The sequence below is a fragment of the Budorcas taxicolor genome, chromosome 20, assembly GCF_023091745.1.
Source record: "Budorcas taxicolor isolate Tak-1 chromosome 20, Takin1.1, whole genome shotgun sequence".
NCBI classification, from domain to species: domain Eukaryota; kingdom Metazoa; phylum Chordata; class Mammalia; order Artiodactyla; family Bovidae; genus Budorcas; species Budorcas taxicolor.
Window position 1 is genome coordinate 27,651,443 of NC_068929.1, and position 14,969 is coordinate 27,666,411.

The 14,969-nt window shown below is 42.2% G+C and overlaps 1 pseudogene; it reads right to left on the reverse strand.

Annotated features, from left to right (window-relative positions):
• Nucleotides 1-533: 533 nt before the first annotated feature.
• LOC128065917 (histone H3.3A-like) lies at nucleotides 534-8,579 on the reverse strand (annotated as a pseudogene).
• Nucleotides 8,580-14,969: the final 6,390 nt, after the last annotated feature.

Here is a 14,969-nt window from a genome sequence, read left to right on the forward strand (position 1 = left end):
ATCAGGGTCTTTTCCAATGAGTCAGCTTTTTGTATCAGGCGGCCAAAGAATTGGAGTGTCAGCTTCAGCATCAGTCCTTCCAACAAATATTCAAGACTGATTTCCTTTAGGATGGACTGGTTTGATCTCCTGGCAGTCCAAGGGACTCTTAGGAGTCTTCTCCAACACTGCAGTTCAAAAGCATCAATTCTTTGGTGCTCAGTTTTCTTTTTTCTTTTTTTTTAAATTTAACAGTTGTATTTATAATTGTTATAAAGTTGAACTGCTGAAACTTGCTCACTGAAACATTTTGACTCTCATTGATGCTTTATGTCCCTGCATTTATATTAAAAATTCACACAGAAATGAAAATGGAAAAACTGCCAATACCTGATTTCTGTCCCCTATTTTCCAATTGCAATCATATACTTAGGTAGCTTTTGACCCCAATGGAAAAAAAATATCTAATATCTAACTTTCAGTACTACCAATAACAGGAGGAAGAAAATTTTTTTTTTTTTTAAGAATGAAATGTTTCCCATCATAGTGGATTCTTAAGCTTGTTCTCCATGTATGCGGCGTGCTAGCTGGATGTCTTTTGGCATAATTGTTACACGTTTGGCATGGATAGCACACAGTTGGTGTCTTCAAAAAGGCCAACCAGATAGGCCTCACTTGCCTCCTGCAAAGCATCAATAGCTGCGCTCTGGAAGCGCAGATCTGTTTTGAAGTCGTGAGCAATTTCCCACACCAGACGCTGGATGGGAAGTTTGAGAATGAGAAGTTCAGTGGACTTCTGATAACATCTAATTTCACGGAGTGCCACAGTACCAGGCCTGTAACGATGAGGTTTCTTCACCCCTCCAGTAGAGGGCGCACTCTTGCGAGTGGCTTTTGTAGCGAGTTGCTTCTTCGGTGCTTTACCACCGCTCGGTTTGCGGGCAGTCTGCTTTGTACGAGTCGTGGTATAGAGACCTCCTTATTTACCCCGCTTGTCCTTCGGCTGGAGCTCGGCGAGCTAGAGGCAGCTGCCGTTGGAGAGCGACTGCGGCTGGTGCTCAGTTTTCTTTACGGTCCAACTCTCACATCCATGCATGACTGCTGGAAAAACCATAGCTTTGACTAGATGGACTTTTGTCAGCAAAGTAATGTCTCTGCTTTTTAATATGCTCTCTAGGTTTGTCATAGCTTTTCTTCCAAGCAGCAAGCATCTTTTAATTTCATTAAGCAGAAAAACATCTACTTCGGCTTCATTGACTATGCTAAAGCCTTTGACTGTGTGGACCACAACAAACTGTGGAAAATTCTTAAACAGATGGGAATACCAGACCACCTTACCTGCCTCCTGAGAAATCTGGATGCAGGTCAAGAAGCAACAGTTTGAGCCAGACATGGAACAACAGATTGTTTCCAAATTGGGAAAGGAGTACCTCAAGGCTGCATATTGTCACCCTGCTTATTTGACTTATTTGCAGAGTACATCATGCAAAATGCTGGGCTGGATGAAGCACAAGCTGAAATCAAGGTTGCTGGGAGAAATATCAATAACCTCAGATATGCAGATGACACCACCCTTATGGCAGAAAGCAAAGAGGAACTAAAGAGACTCTTGATGAAAGTGAAAGAGGAGAGTGAAAAAGCTGGCTTAAAACTCAACATTCAAAAAATGAGGATCATGGCATCTGGTCCCATCGCTTCATGGCAAATTGATGGGGGAAACAATGGAAGCAGTGAGAGACTTTATTTCTTGGGCTCCAAAATCACTGCTTATGGTGACTGCAGCCATGAAATTAAAAGATGCTTGCTCCTTGGAAGAAAACGCCACATAGTACCCAGAAATCTGTCCTTTGAGCTCCTATGGGACACTCGAACTCTTTCTTTGGCCCTAGACAGGGCCCAGGTGGGCAGCATGTGTAGTAGGCATGTGCTGAATAAAGTAGCATACACCTGCTAGAGATAAGAGATCATTTGTTAGAGGTGAGCAGCCTGGCCTCCCCAGGAAAGAGGTGGCCTCTCTCCATGGAAACCTGGTGCGCCAGTGCTTTTGGCAATCAGCCCCGGGCAGCCTCTAATTGTGCCAGGAGATGGGCTAGTTCTTCCTCAGTCACGAATGCTGGGAGGGGAGTTCTGCAGCTAGCTTGTGGTATTCCAAAGCCCAAAGCCCCATCATGTCAGGAAAGACGGGCCTCTCCCTCAGTGTGAATGCCTAGCTGGTGGGACAGAGCTAGGTATTGACATGCCATGTCACTCTTGCATCCAGTCTCTGATTACATCATGTAAAGAGCTGGGGCCTCCTAATCATGGGACCCAAAGTCTAACTCTGTTTGGCTCTTGGTGCACGGCTCTAGGATGGGTCATGGGGAGACTGTTCCCACCTCCCCAGTCAACTCTGCTCTGTAACATCAGCTGTGTGTATACAGCTTTGCCAGCTGTCTTTGTTTACAAGAAACCGAGGCAGGAACCAATGGAGTGGTATGGGTGGCACCAAGGTTCCCACAGGAGATTTGGAGAGTTCCCCCAGTCCCCCAACTCTCCAGCCAAAATTTCCTTTAATTTTGTCATGTCATGTCATGTCATGAGGCCAAGGTACTCATCTATGTTGTTTTGCAAAGTGGGCCTCATCTTGAATGTTGCCCACTTCATCTACATCTAGGAAGTGTGACATTACTGTGACACCTCACCTGTGGCTGATGGGCAGACATCATCATGGGACAAAGAATTCAACCAGAAAAGCAAAATAGATGTGTCCTTTACAAAATGATTACATAAGTGCCCTTGAATAAATTAGTAATATTTATTTGCAGTGCATTGCAAGTTGCTCAGTTATATCCATATTTATTTCTGATCGCTTTGCAAGTTGTTCAGTTATGTCTTTAATCCCTTCTGCATCAGTACGATTTCAACTTCCATTCATTTTGTTTGGGGGTGGGTATTGTGAGAAATCGACTTTTTATTGTTCTGCTGAAGTCCACTTTGTCAGAGATCCAGGTGGCTATAGCAACAAAATCTCCTGCTAACTCTTCCTCTAGATGCAATCCCTGGAAATTAGTTGGAACAGATTATAGTGAGCCTTGCAAAATGCAACATTTGGTTTCAGAGGAGCAGTGAGCTGGAAGGCTCATCCGTTCTTTGATCCTCTGTGACTTCTCTGATCCTGTGAGTCCCTGTGAGTCATCCTATACCAAGTCTTGTTGTGGTTGCACTGTCCTGGAAACTGTTGGACTGTTATAAATAAGGCCCACTCCTGGCTGTCTTGACCTTCAGCCTTGAGGGTGGATTTTGCAGATCCCCCAGAGCGCTGGACCAATGCTCAAGACTCCTTCCACATGCATGAGATTGTGTTCATAAAAATAAACCATTTTAACAATTTGGGCTTAAATTGACTTTTTGTTGTGTAAATCAAGCTTTATCCATATCCCCCACCCCCATAAGTAAAGAGAATCAGAGGGTTTAGTGGGAGGAGACACAACCTGAGCTTCTATAACATACTGGAGATCTTCTCTGTCCCTTCTTTTCACACTGTTTACATCCTCTTGGATGCTCCAGAGAGGCCAGAAATCTTGGGGTCATGGAGGGGCCATCTGGGGGAGACCCAACCCAAAGCCTCAACATATTTTGAGAGCTCACTGCTTTACTGTGTGCTGGCTGGGTGTGTCAGTTTAACCCTAGGAAGTAGGTATTCTCATGTGTGTTTGCACCCGGGGAAGTCAAGGCTTAGAGACTGAAATGCTATGCTCCAGTTTTTACTGTGAAAAAGTCGTGTACTCAGGATTTAAATTCAAGTGGTGGTGGTTTAGTCGCTAAGTCGTGTCCGACTCTTATGACCCTGTGCACTGTAGCCTGCATGCTCCTCTGTCCGTGGGATTCTCCAGGCCAGAATACTGCCGTGAGTTGCCATTTCCTTCTCCAAGGGATATTCCAGACCCAGAGATTGAACCCAGGTCTCCTGCATTTCAGGCAGATTCTTTCTTTCTTTAAAAAAACACAACAACTTAGTTTTTAATTGAAGGATAATTGCTGTACAGAATTTTGTTTTCTGTCAAATCTCAACATGAATCAGCCATAGGTATTCTTGACCGACTTAGCTATAAGGGAAGCCCAAATTCAAGTGATTTGACACCAAAGCATATGTTTTTAGCCACTGCTTTATACGGTGAAATAAATTACTGCTTCCATCTCCATTTAATTCCTAACAGTGGGGCGAGGAGTCACCAGAGAAGTAGGCTTGGCACAGGAGGGAATGGAGGCGGCAGAAGGCACAGGGCAGAGAGTGATCCTATAAACTCTCTCCCACCAATGTGCTCATGAGGCAACGCCAGAGCTGCTTCTACTGTTTACCTTTAGAGGAGGGTGAAGCGAACCAGCACACCTGCAGCCACAGCTGCCTGAAACCTCGGCAGGGTGGGAGGAACCTGGGGGATGGGGATGGCTGTCTCAGTCACTGTCCCTGGGTTGGTGTGTGTGAGACTGTCCCTAAAGTTTGCATATGTCATTTCTTGAGCCCCTCAGATGTGCAGTATCTGAGGGAAGCATTGTCATGATCTTGACAACAACTGTAAAATTGTGCTGGCTCACCTCAACTGGTGGGCTCCCTGCACATCAAGAATTGTGCCCAGGTGACTTTCCTGGGGGTCCAGTGGCGAAGACTCCAAGCTCCCAATGCAGGGGGCCTGGGTTCGATCACTGGATGGGGAACTGGATCCCACATGCCGTAACTAAGAGTTCACATGTCACAACTAGAGATCCTGCCTGCTGCCATGAAGGTCGTACATCCTGAGTGCTGCAACCAAGACCCGGTGCCGTCAGATCAATAAATACATGCCTGTGCGTGTTCAGTCTCTGAGTTGTGTCCAACTCGATATTTACGTGCTTCCCTGGTAGCCTAAATATATCTGATCCCCGGATACAATTCTTTATGTATGCGTTTATAAAGAATTGTGTTGGAGAGCAGGTATGCCAAGTTGGGTGACGGTGCCATTCTGGCCCAGAGGAGCTCAGCAGGGGCACTATCCCTGAGGGTTTGACCATGAGGGGTGAAGTGTTTTGATGGATGCAGAGAAGAAGGGGAAAGGTGGATGGGGGAGAAGTCTTCAGGCCACATTGTTAGCAACCGTGGACACATTTGCCTACAATCTGGTCATTTTTGTTTTCTATGATGAGAAACACTGAACTGTAAATACTTATAGTATAAATACCTATATAGTGTTGTATATAGGTCAAGATTAAAAACAAAAGTTTAAAAAATATTTAGTTAAAAATAAATTAGAAAATTCCAAATTATCAAATGTTTATTATTTCTGGCCTCTGGCAGTTGAATAAATAACTTATCCAAAACCACTTCGTAAATCAGACTTTCTCTAGTTCTAAGCTCCAGTGTATTTAGGGCTGAGATGTTTTCTGTGGTTACTTTATTGCTTCCGCCCATTTCTCCTCTCTTCAGCTACTAGAGTCTTTGGTTACCTGTTTATTCTAGTTGCTCTGGCAGCGCGACTCTATGTGGAAGGGAGCTTTTCCTTTCCATTTTGAAGTTTTGGACTCTTGGAACTGAATTTGACATGCTCTGATGACACATCCTCTCCTCAGGGGAGAAGCCTGTCTCCCTGCAGCAGCTTTACGTGGGTTTCCCAATTGCAAGTGAGCTGTTTTGAAGGCTCATCATGTAGGATTGTTTGACAGAGTGAACCTCTGTTTTTGTTGCTGCTGTTGTTGCCTTTGTGGGGTGTGTGTGTTTGTGTGTGTGTGTGTGTCTGTGTTTTAACCAAGGAAGAGGCTATCAAGGCAAGCATGCCACACAGTCATCCATTTTTCAACAGTTTTACTAATTGGTTTCCTTTCAGGTCCCTTCAACCGTGCCCATCAGATATACCCTGCTAGGATCAGATACCCCACATGGTCTTGTTTTCAGTATGAGTACATGTCTGGCTGTGGGGTGTTTAAAAGGCCATCATCCGTGGCCTTATTTGAAGTTCCATTATTTTAAGTTAATAAAATGAAGGCATTAATACTAAAAAATTAGCACGAGTCAATTTCTCATCAAATTATCCATTTGTTATACTCTTGATCTTTCCTAGACTAGACCACAGGATGGTTGAAATTTTGATTTTGAGGATGCTTAGAGTATTGAAAGCCTAAAGTATATGTTGGAGTCCTTTTATTCTTGAAGACATTGTTTGGTGTTTTATTCAGTAAGCACTTCCTAATTATATTTACAAAGGAGAGAGGCTCAGTGTGTTGTCTGGAAGTGGTGGTATGTACACAGGCTCATGAGGCACTGTTAGAAATGTAAGCTCTGTGTGTGTGTGTGTGTGTGTGTGTGTGTGTGTGTGTGTATACTTTGGAACTGAGAGTGGGGTATCAAACTTGGGCTTTACAGCACGTATATATCACTCTAAAATACCTGGACAGGTTAGGATATTTATCAGGCAGCTTGCAAGAGTTGGGTCTTCAATTTCATCACATAAGGTTCTAGTAGAAGATTACAGACTGATGAAATAATTCATTCTGCTAAGTAAACTATTGATGGTGGATCAATACAAATAAAAGCAGATCTGTTTATTTAGACAAATACTATATTTCATTGACTCAGAAATGTTATCGGTATATTATGTGCCATTATGTCATTGAGAAAGAAAAAAATCCTTCCAATTAAACTCTGACATAATGCTTTTGCATAACTAGAATTTCTATTTATACTTATTGAAACTACTTTTTAGGCTTATTTGGACATAGATTTCTATCATTTAGAACTTTTGAACATTCCTAAGAGGGAAAATAAGAGGGAAAATAAATTCAATAAATTGGTTAAAATATTCCTAAATGACTCCCCATTTATATCTGGTCCTTCTGAATCACATGTCACAGAGATGATCAGTAATGCAGCATTTCTTAAAAACTAGCTTCACTATTTGTCTATGAGAATCTCTTCCAAATAACTGGCACTCCTCCCGCTAATTCTGATGTGCATGTGTAAGCAATGCCAATTACATTAAAATGGCCATATCCCAACTTCAGTCTGGTTAATATGTGATATATGTCTTAGTAAAATATGCTAAAATATTTGTAGTGCATAATGTAGTTAAAAATTATAGGTCAAGGCCTCAAAGATAGGTTTTTCCTGTCATATCTCCAGAGTAAATATTATAGACTAATTCTGCTAATGTGAAGGGATGTAATTAGGAGAAACCATTAGTTTAGAAGTTTCTCAAATTTTTTAGTTTGTCAGAAACAAATGGCTTACTTGTTAAAAATGTTTATGCCTAGGCTTACCCCAGACCCGTGAAATTAGAAGGCCTGGCGCTGACATGTTGACAAGCTACCTGGACATTCTGATGCAGGTAGTCTGGGGGCCAGTGCTTTGATGCACCAGCTCCTATCTGAGGTATCTTTAGTGTACATTAAGCCCTCAGACAGTAGGCTTGGAAACTTCATGAACTCCTTAGTGGCCAAAAGAAAGAAAGACACTTAAAGGTCACCGTGTGGCTTGAGGACATCCTAGGAAGAAAAGAGCCAACATAATTCTATACCAGATCAGAGAGTCTGAAATTGTAATTCCTTACAAAATTCTAAATAAGAGGTGTGGAAGTTCTGCTTCTTGTTTCTCTCTTTTCAGTAGTTACCTTTACATTTTAATAAAACATGCAATTATTTATTCAACCTATATATCATGTAACAGTTAGGGCTCTTCATCACGAGATAAATTCTGATGAGTCTGGCCAGGTTGGTCCTATTAACATTTTATTACATTATAGAAGGTGTCAGTTTAGGGTCAGAAGAAGGAAGTGCCATACTGTTAGAGAAGCAAAGTAGCAGAATCATTTCCTATGACTCTTGTATTAACCAGAAATTCTAGTTTTTAAAATTCCTAGTGAAAATTCCAAAAGTCTTAGCAATAACATCTAACATGACTTTTTAAACCTACTTTCTCTTATGTCAGATAGTTCTAATGTGTAAATGACTTCCAATGCCTAAACTATTTCTTTAGTCATTTAGGAAACTAGCAATTAAAAAAAACTTCTTTAGGTCTAAAAGAGCAGTCTGTGGGCTGTTTAGTCATCCCACTCCGGATGGGGTGAGGCTGTAGGGAGAAGTGGTGGGGTCCTTTTAAGCCAGAAAGTGGGTGTTTAACCATCATTCTGAGACTGAGAGAATGAAAAATGGTACCACCTTGAAGAAGGTGAGGAGAATGGAGGAAGGGGTGAGGTCTGAGGTAGACAGCCCCAGGCTTATTTTCTTTTCTGGTATATAATTTATCCTATAAATAAGTAACAATGTTTCACACCAGCACCGATAGCTTAGAGTTGAAAATATGTTTTCACGTCTACATTATCTTTGATCTTTTACCACATTGCTTTAAGAAATAGACAACAGAGTTTCTATCCCTTATATTTTGCTGAGAAAAAATGACATCATGTTAATCAGGAAAGCTGGTTGGTGTCTTGCACCAGGACTGATGGTGGAGCTAGACTGAAATTCGGAATCTCCTGGCTCCAAGTGGAGAGCTGCTTTTGGGACTCACACTGCTTCTCTTCTGGTATCTGGAAAGTGCCCAGTGCTTCTAGCTGTGGGTTCATATTTGGAGGTAGAAGGACACTGTATGACATCTTACAGATGGATCATAGACTCAGAACCCTGATTGGAGAAAGGGCTAGTTGTTAGACTTCTCACATTAGCACCTTCCAGAACTGGGGGGCAAAGACATAGGCAGCTGGGCAGTGAGAGCTCCTCACATGCCCCCGAGTCTAGACTTTCTCACTCTAAAAGAAATCCTGCCAGTTTGAGTCCACAGTGGAAGTTTCTAGATTTGGTCAGGGTTAGAAAAACGACCTGATTCCGTGTCTGCTTCCTCAGGGGACTCCGTTGGAATCAGAGCTCTGGATATGGTGTTCAAGTTCTTTGAGGGGTGCCCAGAGATTCAGGGTCAAGGTTTGCCGTAGAAACTGTAGGTGTCCTGGGCTAACCTTCTCAAACTTCCCCACACTTGCTGTTCCTGCAGGGCTATTTGCTCTGAGCAACCATGATTGTCCCTCACCTGCCTACAGCCTTGACCTGCTTGCTCATTAAGACCAATCAGAGGGCCCCTTGCAGGCAGCAAGCCAAATCTAAAAAGTGCACTTTTCTTTACTCCCCTAAGCAGGTGTAGTTTTTGAAAACTGCCTGTAACATCAAATCCCTCTTTGCTATTAAAATTGTCTTTATTAAGAATTGAAAATTGGAGAACTGGAGAGATTTTTCTTTTGGGAAAATATTTGCTCCAAGACATAAGATCATTTTAAAAGAATGAAACAAATCTTTAGAAATTCAGACTCTTCCTAATAATAGTCACAATGCCCCTTTTGGTCTTCTTAATTCATTACTGAGGTAGAAAGGAGAGATGCGGGGTTTAAGGTGACTTGCCTAAAGTCACATAGTTTGGTAGTGATGGAGCTGTTTCCAGAATGTGGTGCTCCCAGACCCAAGGCTGCAGGTCAGGAGGACAAAGCTGGTTAGCTATGTTGGAGCTGACGGGATGGGACCAACCTCTCTCCTCAGACCCCATTCCACCCTCAGCTGCTTCTGCCATCTCTACTTCATTCCATCCTGTCCAAGAACCTGGCCTTACTTTGCTTCCCCCGGGGAACATGGTTGGGCCATATTTAACTTACTGCTGTCTGAAAATGATTCCGGGAAACAACTGTATATGTTCACATATTTTTAAGTATAAACTCTAATCATATGTTAGATCTCACCACAGACACATGCAAAATTGCCATCAGCTGGTGTCAAAGCAGTAAAACTCTCAGATGAGACCAAAAACCAAAACCAAAACTAAACTAGAAAAAAGCCTCAGACACTTACATGCCTCCACTTGCTCCTTGGAAATTTTCACCTTCAAAATTTTCACCTTTGCAATTCATTCTATTTTTATTAAAATTTTTTTTTAATTTAAAAGTTTTTATTGGAGTATAGTTGATTTACAGTGCTGTGTAGTTTCATGTGTATAGCAAAATGAATCAGTTATTCATATACATATAGTCACTCATTTTTGAATTCTTTTCCCATATAGGCAATTATAGAGTATTGAGTAGAGTTCCTTGTGCTACACAGTAGGTCCTTACTAGTTATCTATTTGATATATTGTTGTTTAGTCTTTGTGTTTGACTCTTTTGTGTCCCCATGGACTGTAGCCTACTAGGCTCCTCTCTCCATGGGATTCTCCAGGCAAGAATACTGGAGTGGGTTGCCATTTCCTTCTGCAGGGGATCTTCCTGATCCAGGGATCAAACCTGCGTCTCCTGCATTGACAGGTGGGTTCTTTACCACTGAGCCACCAGGGAAGCCCATTTTACATATAGTAGTGTGTATATGTCAACATTAATCTTCCAGTTTATCTCTGTAACTCAATTTAGATGAAAAAATGCTTATTTATTTGGTTGCTTTGGGTCTCGGTTGCTGCACGCAGGATCGTTCGTCGTGGTGTGTGGGCTCAGTAGTTGAGGCCCATGGGCTTAGTTGCTCAGTGGTGTGTGGGATCTTACTTCCCAGTTAAGGATCAAGCCCATGTCCCTGCATTACAAGGCAGATTCTTTTTTTTCACAAGGGAGATTCTTAACCAGTGGACCACCAGAAAGTCCCTGTAACTCAATTTAAATCAAATTTATCTGATAAAGAATTTTGTGAGGAATTATTATTGTGCCATGTACAATAATAAGCATGGTAAAGTTTGAATTGACCATGAGCTTTGGAATATTCTCAGAGCCTTTCTCTCTTTAGCTATCCAGAAAAGATGCTTGATATAATCACAAGCAATTATTATGTGCAATCTCAAGCACAAAATGCCAGTACACATTACCTAGGCCTATTTTTCTACTTGGCATAATATCACATACGATGCAGGGAGCTCCAATCCAGTGCTCTATGACAACCTAGAGGGGTGGGATGGGGTGGGAGGTAGGATGGAGGTTCCAGAGGGAGGAAACATATGTATAAGTGTGGCTGATTCATACTGATATATGACAGAAACCAACATAATATTGTAAAGAAATTATATTCCAACTAAAAAAATTTAAATTAAAACATGAAAAAAAAAAAACACAATGGTATTTTAAATACACACGGTGTACTGAGTTGAATAGTTATATGATTTTTATTGTGTCTCCAGCCCCTACTGCAGAAGGCCACATGCTGTCCTTTGGATCGTGAGGTGGTCTGTTTGACCCACCATGGCTTGAACTTGCATTTTCAGAGCTGTGAAAGCTTATGTGATTCCTCCTGACCTCACTGACAGCCGATGTACACAAGAAGGTTAGAGATTTGCTGGTTGTACCTCAAAGCAAGCCTGCCAGGTGGACTTCCTATCCTCAACATCATCAGCTTTGTCTTCATCTTATTTCCCCCCCCCTGCAGATTAAAGATGGCTCCTTGTTAACTCATGCTCTGATTTCCTAACTCTTCATGGTCATAGCTAGCTTTCCTCTTAGGACTGGTTGATCTGAGCTCAGGGTTGGGTGAGACAAAAATACAGCTAGACAAAAATCCCTTAGGGACTGTGCTGGGACCAACAGTTTTTGTGGGGTCTTGAAAAGAGTTGAAGGAGCCCCCAAAATGAGATGTTAGGTACCACTTGTTGAGTTGGTTTCACTGCCTGTGAGCTCTGTTGAGCATATTTTCTTTACTCTTCTGTGTATTGTGTTACAGTTTGCTATTATTTGTGAATTTGGTATCCTCAGTTGATATGTTCTCTCTTTGTTGTTATCATTTACTAAAGTGAAAGTGAAAGTTAAGTCACTCAGTCGTGTCCGACTCTTTGCGACCCTGTGGACTGTAGCCCACCAGGCTTCTCCGTCCATGAGATTCTCCAGGCAAGAATACTGGAATGGGTTGCCATTTCCTTCTTGAGGGGATCTTCCTGACCCAGGGATCAAACCCAGGTCTCCTGCATTAGAGGCAGACGCTTTAACCTCTGAGCCACCAGGGAAGCCCTAAGTATTACCAATTTTGAGAAATGCAGAAGATGGTTTCCTGTGAGCGCCTCTTCTTCCCCTCAACTCTTGGGATTTGGACATTCAAAGGCCTTTATTGTTTCTTCTTTAAATTCCTATAAAAATCAGAAGATTCTTACTTTTTTTTTTTTTAAACTCAGTGCCAATTCTGGGATGGCTATATTTTTAAAATGAAGAGTAGTCATCATTTACTGAATGCATATTACTTGACTGATACTTTCCATCACTTATCAATCTAGACACTGACCCTATTAAGAAGGTATTATTAGCCCATTGTGTGCCATGCAAAAAGGGAGGCTTAGAGACATTAAACTAAGTATACTTAGGGAGTGAGTGGCAGAGTAGAGATTTGGATCCGGCTCTGACAGAATCCAAAATTTATAGCTAGACCAAATTAGTGTGCAGACTGGATCCAGTCCAAAAGAAATGAAGGCACAGATGATGTTTTCTAATTTGAAGGAAATACTGGCTAACATTTAAAAATTAAGGGATTACATTCAAAAGTCTGGATTCTACCTTCTCTTTAAAGAAATCAGAAGATTGGGCACAATGTGCTCATATTCCTACATGGCAATTGTCAGCCAATCCTAGGGATTGGCTGCTCCCCTTAGAGCAGGCATGTGCTTGCAGGTGGACAAATCCCCTTCCTTGTATTACATGCCGCCTGGTGTAGCTTACCACCTCACCCACTTGGGTCACCTGTTTGGAATCTACATGTCTTTGACTTAACAATCTTTGTTCTAGTCTCTGGAGATGGTCTGCCTTAGGGTTGGAGTCCTGTTTTTTAAGATTTGCTAACTGTGTGACCTTGGACAAGTTACTTAACTCCGTGAGTCCTCAGTTTTCACATCTCTAAGATGGTGAGAAGAATAGCACTTAGCTCTTGAGGTTTCTTTGAAAGTTAAGTGTGGTAACTTCCATAAAGAACTTAGCATGATGTCTGATACATCAAAAGCTTTATATCAATAGACTATTTAGGTGTTATTAATAACCACTATCCTGATTAACCACTCTTCTCAGAAACTAGAGTTCAGCAAAGTTTGAACAAGAACCCTTTCTCAGGATCAGCCTAAATTGTGAACAAGGCCATCAAGACCATTGGCCATGGAAACATGATCATGTTGTAATTGGCAATGTGAGTTTGACATTAGACTGACATGGTTCAAGTTCAATCTCTGACATTACAGGGATCTTGGACAAATTATTTAGTGTCTTTCTGACTCAGATTCCTCACTCATAAAATGGGCATGAAAATGGTACCTAGTTCATAATGTTGTGGTAAGGATCAAGTGAATTAATACATGTAAAATGCTTCAGAACAGTGTTTGGCACATACCATGCACTCAGTGGATGTTACCCACTATTGAAAACAACCAATGTGCCATTTGCCAAGTCTATGTTTCCTTCTGGGAGATTAAGGTAGAATATTTGAAACTGGATTGTCATGAAAAATATGGGAAATTTGAAAGCTGAGTCACTTGCTTTCATTTCCTGTGTTCTCACTTCCCTGCACCTTCTGTCCCCTACATCCTCCTAAAGCTGCACTTTCGAAGGCTGATCATCAAGTTGCATCCAATGAACTCAGCCTTATCTTCTACAAGGGACAAAAAGCTTAAGCGATCAGCTAGCTTCATACTGTCAGTTCTCAAAAGGGAGGCAGAGGCTGAGAGGAACCTGTGGCTTGCCTATCACTACATTGTGACAAATCAAGAGCTGTCAACCTTATTGGTATATTTATTAGAAGACAGTGGGATTTTGCCTATTTCAATAGGTGGATGCAGCTTAGAATCCAACACATAGCTGGTGCAAGAACTCTCCTCTCTCCTCTTTCACTTTGTTTGTTCCTGTCCCACAAATCTTGCTTAATGAGGCCTTGATCCAGTTAATGTACTAAGAGGACTGCTTGGTCTTTCCTGGAGGGATCTAAGCACTGTGACCCTCCATAGCATGTAGACCTTGTTCCCTGATGGGTTATGTTTTCCCTTCTCTGTGACTTGCCTCCCTGGACCACATTCCGATTTGCCTGCTGGCTCATTTGTTTCCCTGGGCTGGCTGCCTTGTTTGGTGGTTTTTAGTGAGGATTCTGATCAATGCCAGGAGGTGAGGGGTAGGGCTCCGAGTGGGCTCAATGATTGGACAGGCAGGCTTGGTGATGGATGAGCCTTCTCCTCAGTGAGTCTTAACTCAGGAGAAGTCCAGCTGGTAAGTTTTTCCAGAACTGAGTAAACCAGAAGCAGTGCCAGCAGCGTCTTACCTCTTGTGGTTTTTGTATTGATCTGAAAGGAAATTCTCTGCGGCAGTTCCACGTCTCACTAGAAAATACAGCTACATCCATGATAAACTTAGATATATGTCATATGAGCTATTTTAGAAAAAAACATTTGAAGAGGGGTGGGAGGAAGGAAGAGAGTGTCTCAAAAAAAAAAAAATCCCTTTAAAAATATTTTCTTTCTCCTCAGTATTGAAAAGGCGCACTCTAACCCTTTCTTCTTCCAAATGATCTCATAGTTATTTATTGAAGGGAAATACCAAATGCTTATTTATTTATTTTAAAAGGAGCTTCTTCGGTTCTGATGATCCACGTCGATATAATTTTCCTCCTGACTGCAGAGGCTCGGAGACAAAGCAACACCTCCACGGATGAACCGGTGTCAGAACAATTCCTGCCCTGGAGGAGGGTGTGCAACCTTCTTTATTCCCCCTTCACAGACGTCCTTGAGCCCTTGAGACGGATGTGAGCGAGTTTTTCAGTCCTCATGCAAAACAACCATCTAAACATAACAGATGACATCAGCTCAGGCTTTTCAATTCCTGGATGGCAGCAGCGTGTTAATCCAGCCTTCATCCTGGATTTCATAAACTAAAACAAGAGAGCCTGCCCGGAGGACAGCGCTGCTGCTGGGTTGAGGAAATTGATGACGGGGAAGCATGCGGGCAACCCAGTGTATAAAACTCATAAACGTGTAGGCAGACGCTCAGCTACCACTTTGGACGGCGGCTTCCCGCCAGCAG